The following is a 10,420-nucleotide window of genomic DNA, read 5'->3' as shown; positions in this document are numbered from 1 at the left end:
GTACCTCCGCCGGCGCCGCCGCCATCCGCCGCCGCGGCCTCCTCCGGCCGGCGCCGCCCTTCCCCGCTGTGCCTCGCGCCTCCCCGAGCCCCGGCCTCCCTCCTCTCCTCCGGCGTTGCGCCATCGCCGGCGAGCTCGAAGGCTCGGCCCCGATCTGGATCCAGCTACTGTGAGCGTTGACTTTCCGAAGCCCCTAAAATTTCTCTAAGTTTTTTTCCTGTTGCAGCAAGTGTCCATGTTCTTCATTGCATAACTCCTTGCATGTAGCTCCGTTTCACATGTGTAATATGTCAAATTGTTCGTCTCGTGATGCTCTACATTTTGTTCAATTTCACCATGTTCATTAGAGGTCATCTTGATGCCAAAATCTCTGTTGCAAGAGGGCTAGTTGCTGTTATCTGCTGGTTCTTATCAGAACTTGGAGATTTGTCATTTTTGTATCATTAAATCTGTGCATCTTATGGGCATGAGCTCTACATGTGTTTTGTTGTATGCCATGCCATCTTTCCAAGGGTGTATGCCATGTATTTTTGTGATCTCTGTGGTGATTAGCACAAGCATGCAAACTAGGCCCCGTAATGTTTCTGATTTCAGGGACTCGGTGATTTCTCTAAGTCCTCGTCTGCTGTTATTTTGTTGCCATGTAAACTTGATGCTACAGAGAGATCCATGCATATTTTGGAGATGTTCAGTAAGGATGTTTTGTAGATATTATTGTAATTGATCCATTCCTTCCCTTGTTTGCAATTATGGAGTGCCATAGCATGACTCAATCTTTCTCTACTTTTGCTATAAAATATTTATGGCAGATTCTTAACATGATATTCATTTTTGCCAAGCTTATTGTAGTTGATCCATACATGCTATGCAATTTTTCTTGCCATGGTTAGCTTCATAAACATGCCATATTGATGTAGGTATGCTAGTTTTGTCATGCATTGCTCTGTAGTGAGTGCATAATGCTCACAAAGAGGCCTTCATATTATTATTTCTGCCATGCTCTGTTTTCTGCTAAGTCTGAAACCTGATAACGAAACTTTCTATGTTTACGTGCTTGCCATCATTTCTTCTGGCCCTTTTTGGCTTATGGTAAGTAAGGGACTTTTGTCATATACATTTAGTAGAACACTGCCATGCCTTGTTTTTCTATGTTAAGTTCCTTTAGAATGTTGATTTCGTGCTCTGAACATTGCTACCTGATGCTGTTTTCTGCCATGTCCAGTTTTTCACCAAGTCTGTGATCCTGTTATCTTTTGCACTTTTGCCATACTTGTTTGAGCTTGATATGTTGTGATCTAGCCGTAGCTCAGTGTTCATCTTTTGTCAACCATCTTCTGTAGATTACTTCCATGTGCTTTGTTGCTATGTTGGAGTGCTGTAGCATTGTTGCTTGTTGCATTTTAAGTGCTATCATGCTGTTAATCGCAGTTTCGTGTCATTCTTGTTTTGCTTGCCATTTGCAAACCGTGCATCCGTTTCCGATGATCTTTATATCGATTTCGACCGAAATCATCTCATCTTTCCAGTGGCATGCTTGCTTTGCCAAGTTACTGCCTTGTTCATATTTTTCCTTCCGGAGCACGCATATGCATCGCACATCATATCTTGCATATCATACATGTTTTGCATCATGTTGCTTGTGCATTCCTCGTGATTGATTGTGGTTCCGTTGCTTGTGTTCTTGTCTTGGGTAGAGCCGGGAGACAAGTTCGTGAACGAGGAACCTGTCGAGTACGCTTACGAGGATCAAGCTTTCGACAACTCTGAGAACCTTGCAGGCAAGATGACCACCCCTCGAAATCACTTCTATCTTTGCTTTGCTAGTTGTTCGCTCTATTGCCATGCTACGCTACCTATCACTTGCTATATCATGCCTCCCATATTGCCATGTCAGCCCCTAACCATCCTTTCCTAGCAAACCGTTGTTTGGCTAAGTTACCGCTTTTGCTCAGCCCTTCTTATAGCGTTGCTAGTTGCAGGTGAAGTTGAAGTTTGTTCCATGTCGGAACATGGATATGTTGGGATATCACAATATCTCTTATTTAATTAATGCATCTATATATTTGGTAAAGGGTGGAAGGCTCGGCCTTATGCCTGGTGTTTTGTTCCACTCTTGCCGCCCTAATTTCTGTTATACCGGTATTATGTTCCTTGAGTTTGCGTTCCTTACGCGGTCGGGTGATTTATGGGACCCCCTTGACAGTTCGCCTTGAATAAAACTCCTCCAGCAAGGCCCAACTTTGGTTTTACCATTTGCCGCCTAAGCCTTTTCCCCCGGGTTTTCGCAAGCCCGAGGGTCATCTTTATTTTAACCCCCCCGGGCCAGTGCTCCTTCGAGTGTTGGTCCGAACCGAGTAGCCTGCGGGGCCACCTCGGGGAAACTCGAGGTCTGGTTTTACTCGTAGCTTGACTTATCTGGTGTGCCCTGAGAACGAGATATGTGCAGCTCCTATCGGGATTTGTTGGCACATTCGGGCGGCTTTGCTGGTCTTGTTTTACCATTGTCGAGATGTCTTGTAAACCGGGATTCCGAGACTGATCGGGCTTTTCCGGGAGAAGGTTTATCCTTCGTTGACCGTGAGAGCTTATGATGGGCTAAGTTGGGACACCCCCTGCAGGGTATTTATCTTTCGAAAGCCGTGCCCGCGGTTATGAGGCAGATGGGAATTTGTTAATGTCCGGTTGTAGAGAACTTGTCACTTGACCCAGTTTAAAATACATCAACTGCGTGTGTAGCCGTGATGGTCTCTTCTCGGCGGAGTCCGGGAAGTGAACACGGTCTGAGTTATGTTTGAAGTAAGTAGGAGTTCAGGATCACTTCTTGGTCATTACTAGAAGACGACCGCTCCGTTGCTTCTCTTCTCGCTCTCTTTTGCGTATGTTAGCCACCATATATGCTTATTGCCGCTACAGCTCCACCTCATTACACCATCCTTTCCTATAAGCTTAAATAGTCTTGATCTCGCGGGTGTGAGATTGCTGAGTCCTCGTGACTCACAGATTCTACCAAAACAGTTGCAGGTGCCGACGATGCCAGTGCAGATGATGGGGTCGATCTCAAGTGGGAGTTCGACGAGGAACGTGGTTGTTACTATGTGTCTTTTCCTGATGATCAGTAGTGGAGCCCAGTTGGGACGGTCGGGGATCTAGCATTTGGGGTTGTCTTATTTTCATCTGGATTTTGACCGTAGTCGGTCTATATGTTTGTGTTTTGGATGATGTATGAATTATATTTATGTATTGTGTGAAGTGGCGATTGTAAGCCAACTCTTTATCCCATTCTTGTTCATTACATGGGATTGTGTGAAGATGACCCTTCTTGCAACAAAACCACAATACGGTTATGCCTCTAAGTCGTGCCTCGACACATGGGAGATATAGCCGCATCGTGGGCGTTACATCCTCCACCCCGTAAGGGTGATCCTGTGTTTGAATTAAAGAAACTCCCTGATACACTTAAATATGCTTATCTTGATGAAAAGAAAATATATTATGTTATTATCAATTATAACCTTTCAGTGCACGAGGAAAAGAGATTATTGAAAACTCTAAGGAAACATCGTGCTGCAATTGGATATACTATGGGTGATCTCAAGGGCATTAGTCCCACTATGTGTCAACACAAGATTAGTATGGAGCCTGATGCTAAGCCTGTTGTTGACCATCAACGCCACTTAAATCCTAAGATAAAGGAGGTGGTAAGGAATGAAATATTAAGGCTTCCGAAAGCGGGTATAATTTATCCTATAGCTGATAGTACATGGGTAAACCCTGTTCATTGTGTCCCGAAGAAAGGTGGCATTACTGTTGTTCCTAATTATAAAAATAAGATTATCCCACAAAGAGTTGTAACTGGTTATAGGATGGTGACAAATTTTAGAAAATTAAGTAAGGCTCCTGGAAAAGATCATCATTCCTTGCCTTTTATTGATCAAATATTAGAAAGAATGTCTAAGCACACTTTTTTTCTTTCTAGATGGTTATTCTCGTTCACTCAAATACATGTATCTCGTGAGGATAGCTAGGGAGAAAACTACTTTTACTTGTCCTTTAGGAAATTTTGCTTATAAATGTATGCCATTTGGTTTATGCAATGCACTGATGACTCCAATTTACATGATGTTTTTCCCTTATATTTTGTGCCTACAAGGTGGGCTTTGTGGAATTTTATCACGTTCGTGCACTTCTTTTTGTTGTTGATCCTTCAAGTGACGAGCAATATTCATTTAATGGAGAAAACACTTGAGAATGGTAGTGGAATCACATATTAAAGGTGACAAACACATTCCATAGAAAAACCAAGCAAGAAGGCCAAATAAATAGCTGTCGTTGTGCTTCCAGAGCGAACAACGGCATTACATGCGGTCGTGCACGCTCGCATGAGCGGTCGTTTGGCGCACCGCCTCCTCAAGGGGATCAGATATTTTCACCCCGTGGAAATGGGTCGTGGGGAGGACAAACAGAGACTCCAGAAACTCATCTAGAAGGCAGAACCCTAGCCTCCGGAGCCCATACGGAGGCAGGATCGACCAGGAGAAGAGGGGGTTTTCTCTCACCGCACAAGGAACGACATCGTCATCATCACCTTCTTCATCATCATCCACACCCTTATCATCTGAAACATCAAGAACCCTAGTGCATCCTTTGGTTTATCGGTTGAATCATTCCCCCATGTATTCCATTACCATCTCCATGATAATTGTTGTTCTTATGTGTGAGTAGACCCCTAGTTCTCGGGGATATGGATGAACCTTGGTATGTTTAGGATCTGAAATGTTTATTGCGGATATGGGATCACCTTTTGAATGCTTAGTTTAATAAATTCATGAATGTTGTGAAGGGGGCCCACTCAGCATTTGTGCTTTTGTTGGCCATGAAGTATATCACTTGAAAGGATCGAGAAGAGGGGTCTAGAGGGGGGGTGATTAGACCCTTCATAAGCAAAAGTGGCAGTTTTTAATTTCTTCAAGTTAAGGTTGAGTTTAACACATGTTAGAACACTCACAATACATTTCAAGCAAGCATGACAATAACATATGCAACGGAAAGATTAAAGCATGCAAGTTGCAAGAAAGTAAAGGGATGGGATTGGAGTTTGCAACCGCAACGGAGACACATATTTTTGGTGTGGTTCCAATAGGTGGTGCTATCGTGCGTCCACGTTGATGGAGACTTCAACCCACGAAGGGTAACAACTGCGCGAGTCCACGGAGGGCTCGATCCATGAAGGGTCCACGAAGAAGCAACCTTGTCTATCCCACCATGGCGATCTCCCACGAAAGACTTGCCTCACTCGGGTAGATCTTCATGAAGTAGGCGATCTCCTTGCCCTTACAAACTTCTTGGTTCAACTCTGCATCATGACGGAGGCTCCCAATCGACACCTAACCAATCTAGGAGACACCACTCTCCAAAAGGTAATAGATGGTGTGTTGATGATGAACTCCTTGCTCTTGTGATTCAAATGATAGTCTCCCCAACACTCAACTCTCTCTCTCTCAGATTTGGCTATGGTGGAAGAGTGATTAGAGTGGAAAGCAACTTGGGGAAGGCTAGAAATCAAGGCAAATGGTTGGAATGGAATATCTTGATCTCAACACATGAGTAGGTGGTTCTCTCTCAGAAAATGTATGGTGGAAGTGTAGGCACGTTCTGGCTCTCTCTCAAATGGAGAAGGGTGTGGAGGGGTATATATAGCCTCCACACAAAATCCAACCATTACACACATTTGACTCATCTCGGTGAGACCGAATAGTTGAACTCGGTGGCACCGATCTGTTAAAAAATGTGAATGTTAGGAACCTCGATGGGACCGACTGGAACAACTCGGTAGGATCGATGTGCTAGGGCTTAGGGAAAACATCATCCCGGTGGCGTCGATTGCATCAACGCAGTGAGACTGAAGTGAAGCAATAAGCAACAGAGAATCTGTCAAGCCAACTCGGTGAGACCGATTGCATAACTCGGTGAGATCAAAATAAATGCAACAAGTCACAGAGTGCTGGCAAGGCCATCTTGGTGAGACCGAGAACCGTATCGGTGAGACCGAACTATTAGGGTTTCTAGCAGTGGCTATGTCATATGAACTCGGTGGCTCCGGATAGAAAGAACCGGTGGGGCCGAGTTGGAGTTTAGGTTTTGGACATATTTGGATGGAGAAAGTGGCTGAGGGTTTTGGATCAATATCACTAAGCACTTGAGAAAATAAGCCATTAAGCAACACCTCATCCCCTTTTAATAATATTGGCTTTCCTATGGACTCAATGTGATCTTGGATCACTAAAATAAAGATGAAGAGTCTTGAGCTTTAGCCAATCTTTTCCTTAGCATTTTGAAGGGGTTCCACATCCTCTTGTCCTTGCCACTCCATTGTTGAACTTGTCTGAAATACACGTCCAACAAGAAATATGTTGATTAATTACCAAGATCACTCAGGGAGCACCTGTGCTTTCAGTCTCCCCCTTTTTGGTAATTGATGACAACATACATCAAAGCTTTAAGCAAATGATATGAAGAATAGTAGGCAAATCTTTGGAGAAACATGTAACATGCATAAGCTCCCCCTACATGTATGCAATTATGTAATAATAAGATAGAAGAACATGTGAATGCATTGCATGACAGGGTAGGTAATGAGTTACATGTATCTTGGCTAAATGCATCAGAACAAACAATATGATTGAAAGATGTACCTTCACGTTTATGAATCTCTCTCACAAACAGTATGTGCAGAAGCAAGGGATCATCATGCACATGAGTGTGATGCATATACTTACCTTGTGGTTCTTGAGCAGACTTTTGAAGGAGTAAACTTGAGAAAACAAAGTTAGATAACACAAGAACACTCCAAACAAAATAATTTCAAAATCCACAAGATTACCAAGACTGGGATGACATGTAATAGGTGAGTACTTCATTTAGACATAGAAATGTCCCCAAAGATTTAAAGATTTTCAATAAATCCCAAGGATTTTTCTCCTCTTAGCACAAACTCTTTCTCCCCCTGAATCTAATATTGGATAATGGGAGAAGGCAGGGTGAGATAAAATCAGATCAAAGATGAATCAGTTAAAATAGAGCGAAAAAGAATCAATTATACTAACATGTCTTTCCCCTCTTTAAGACATGCGACTTCTCTCCTCTTGTTAACATGCATCTTTTAGAAGAGCTTAGAAGTGCTGTCTCTTTCTTGATAAGTTTGATTGATAAGCTTTGATGTGCTCTCTCTCTCCCTCCCCTTTGACATCAGTTTCCAAGAAGGGCACTTTAGGAACATGAGTCAAGTAGGTGTGGTCCTTGAGAGACACTACAAAGCAGCATGTTGCTTAAGATACTGGTAGAGGTTAAGAATCATTGAGTGGAGTTGACGAATGTAGGCAATATAAAATGGCAAAATGTTTTCTTAGTAGTGAAATCGTTGACGCCGATCCGTTTTCATCGGTGACTCCGAATAGCAGTGCCACTGAAGGTGCTTATCGGTGAGTCCGAGTTAGTCCGTGTCGGTTGTACCGATGAACTGTGTACAAGCAAACCTTGTGTTTCGGTCTAGCCCATGGGCTTGGATCGGTGAGACCGAGTTCAACAGAGAGGAACATTTTGTCAACTCAGCTCACTTGGCAAATGAAATCTCACAAAGATTTTCAAGGAATTATCATAAGGATTTGCAATGAATTAACTTTAGATAAAGAGATAAATCAAGAGAAACACAAAAGAGATCTACATGAAGTTTTTTTAAGAATAGAAGGGAAACACTCTAGTAAGAAAACATGCAATGGAAATACAAAATATAAAAGAACACTAGAGAACTTCATCTAGAGATGGTAGTCACCTATGTTAGAGTATATTGACCTAGGAGTCAAGTGAGATCACTTGATCACATGTCATACTCATCGTTTAAGCTCAAAATGGGGTTGCCATTTTTCGTTTAAGCATTTTGATGTATGCACATCTTGTTGAGTTGCTTTAACTCATGACTTGGAGTAAAGATTCTCTAAGATGGAATGACATACCTTGGGTTGTGGTGATGATCTTGGTCATGTAGTTGAACTTATAATGGATGCTCAAGGTTGATGTAGTTGGGAGCACCAGTTGTAGTTGAAGTTCATCTTCCTACATGGATTAGTCTTGCAAGGAATAGCACTTGTGTATCTAAATTGACAATCATGAAATTTGACATATTGAAATGGTCAAAGGATATGTTGAGTGAGTTCATGCTTCCTTAAATTCAACAACCAAACCATAGATACTTGGTGATGTAGAAATTGCTCAAGATGTGAGTGACTTGCAATCTCCTAGATTGAGGCTCATCCAAGTACCTACATGGGTTAGCTAGCATGCAAGGGTGCAACTATATATCCAAGACAAGTGATCATCATCATAAGAGAAAAATCAAGGATTAGTCACAATAGGCTCATGCCTTGCATGTATCCAAATGGAATCTCTATTCCAAGTTTGAGGCATCAATGATATTCAATTCACCTCTCAAACATCAAAATACCTTTTCATCAAGTGGTTTAGTGAATATATCTCCCAATTGCTTATCAGTACGAACATGCTTAAGATTGATGTCTCCTTTAGCAACATGATCACGAATGAAATGATGACGAACTTCAATATGCTTAGTTCGAGAATGTTGCATCGGATTATGAGCAATCTTAATAGCACTCTCATTGTCACAAAGCAATGGAACATGTTTCACATGTATCCCATAATCTTTAAGAGTTTGGGTCATCCAAAGTAACTGAGCACAATATGATCCGGTGGCAATGTGTTCTGCTTCGGCGGTGGATAAGGATACCGAGTTTTGTTTCTTGGAGGACCAAGACACAAGGGATCTACCAAGAAATTGCACTACAAAAAAAAGACACATCCGTGACATTTTGGGCCGAACGAATTTTTTCTGTCATGCTTATGACACTTCTATGATGATAATTGTGACAAAACCCGGTATCATCATAGATGTGGTGGGCTCCTACTTCTACGACAAAAAATCACGACAGAAAATGGGCTTTTCGTCCTGGGCATGTCGGAGACGCAGTTGCATGACATTCTTTGGGCCGTCCATGACGGAAAAAACCGTGGTAGAAGCGAGGGCTAGAAAAATATCGGGGAGTTCCCAGTTACGGTGGGTGGTCAGGGCCGAGCGATGCACGAAGGTTTGCGCGTTTCTCTCATACACGTACGCGCATGTGTGCGAGGCGTTTAGGCTCTAACTGAACCCGAGCGAGGCGTTCGCTTATTGAGCCCGAGCGATTGCACTGGCTACACGTTACTGAACCCGAGCAATCGATCGATCCCTGGCTGTTAACAGAACCCGATCGAGGGATTCCTTCGCTACTGTTGCTAACTAAAGCCGATCGAACCTGCTGCCTCTTGATGAACAATGAGCGTTGTTGGGGGTTGGATGAACAATTCCCGGTGGGGGTTGGATGAACAGGAACCCATGGTAGGAGAGCCCGTTGTCGCTGGATGAACAAGACCCCGATCGAGCCGGTTGGGGTGGATGAACATGACCTCGTGGAGGGCTGGTTGAACAGTAGACGGTGGAGGCTGGATGAACATGACCTCGTGGAGGGCTGGTTGAACATTAGCCAGTGGAGGCTGGATGAACAGGAGCCCATGGACGAACACTAGCTGGTGGAGGCAGGAGTGTAACGCCCACGATGCGGCTATATCTCCCACGTGTCGAGGCACGACTTAGAGGCATAACCGCATTGTAGGTATTGTCGCAAGAAGGGTCATCTTCACACAATCCCATGTAGTGAACAAGAATGGGATAACGAGAGTTGGCTTACAATCGCCACTTCACACAATACATAAATTAATTCATACATCATCCAAAATCCACACATAGACCACTACGGTCAAATCCAAATGAAAATAAGATAACCCCAATTGCTAGATCCCCGATCGTCCCAACTGGGCTCCACTACTGATCATCAGGAAACGAAACATAGTAACGACCACGTTCCTCGTTGAACTCCCACTTGAGCTCGGTTGCATCATCTACACTGGCATCGTCGGCACCTGCAACTGTTTGGTAGAATCTGTGAGTCACGAGGACTCAGCAATCTCACACCCGCGAGATCAAGACTATTTAAGCTTATAGGAAAGGATGGTGTAATGAGGTGGAGCTGCAGCAGGCACTAAGCATATATGGTGGCTAACATACGCAAATGAGAGCGAGAAGAGAAGCAACGCAATGGTCGCGAAGCTAGAAATGATCAGGAAGTGATCCTGAAACTACTTACGTTCATGCATAACTCAAACTGTGTTCACTTCCCGGACTCTGACGAGAAGAGACCATCACAGCTACACACACGGTTGATGTATTTTAATTAAGTCAAGTGACAAGTTCTCTACAACCGGACATTAACAAATTCCCATCTGCCTCATAACCGCAGGCACGGCTTACGAAAGA

Source organism: Triticum aestivum, chromosome 2D, assembly GCF_018294505.1.
Source record: "Triticum aestivum cultivar Chinese Spring chromosome 2D, IWGSC CS RefSeq v2.1, whole genome shotgun sequence".
Classification (NCBI taxonomy): Eukaryota; Viridiplantae; Streptophyta; class Magnoliopsida; order Poales; family Poaceae; genus Triticum; species Triticum aestivum.
Note: the sequence above shows the minus strand (reverse complement) of the source record.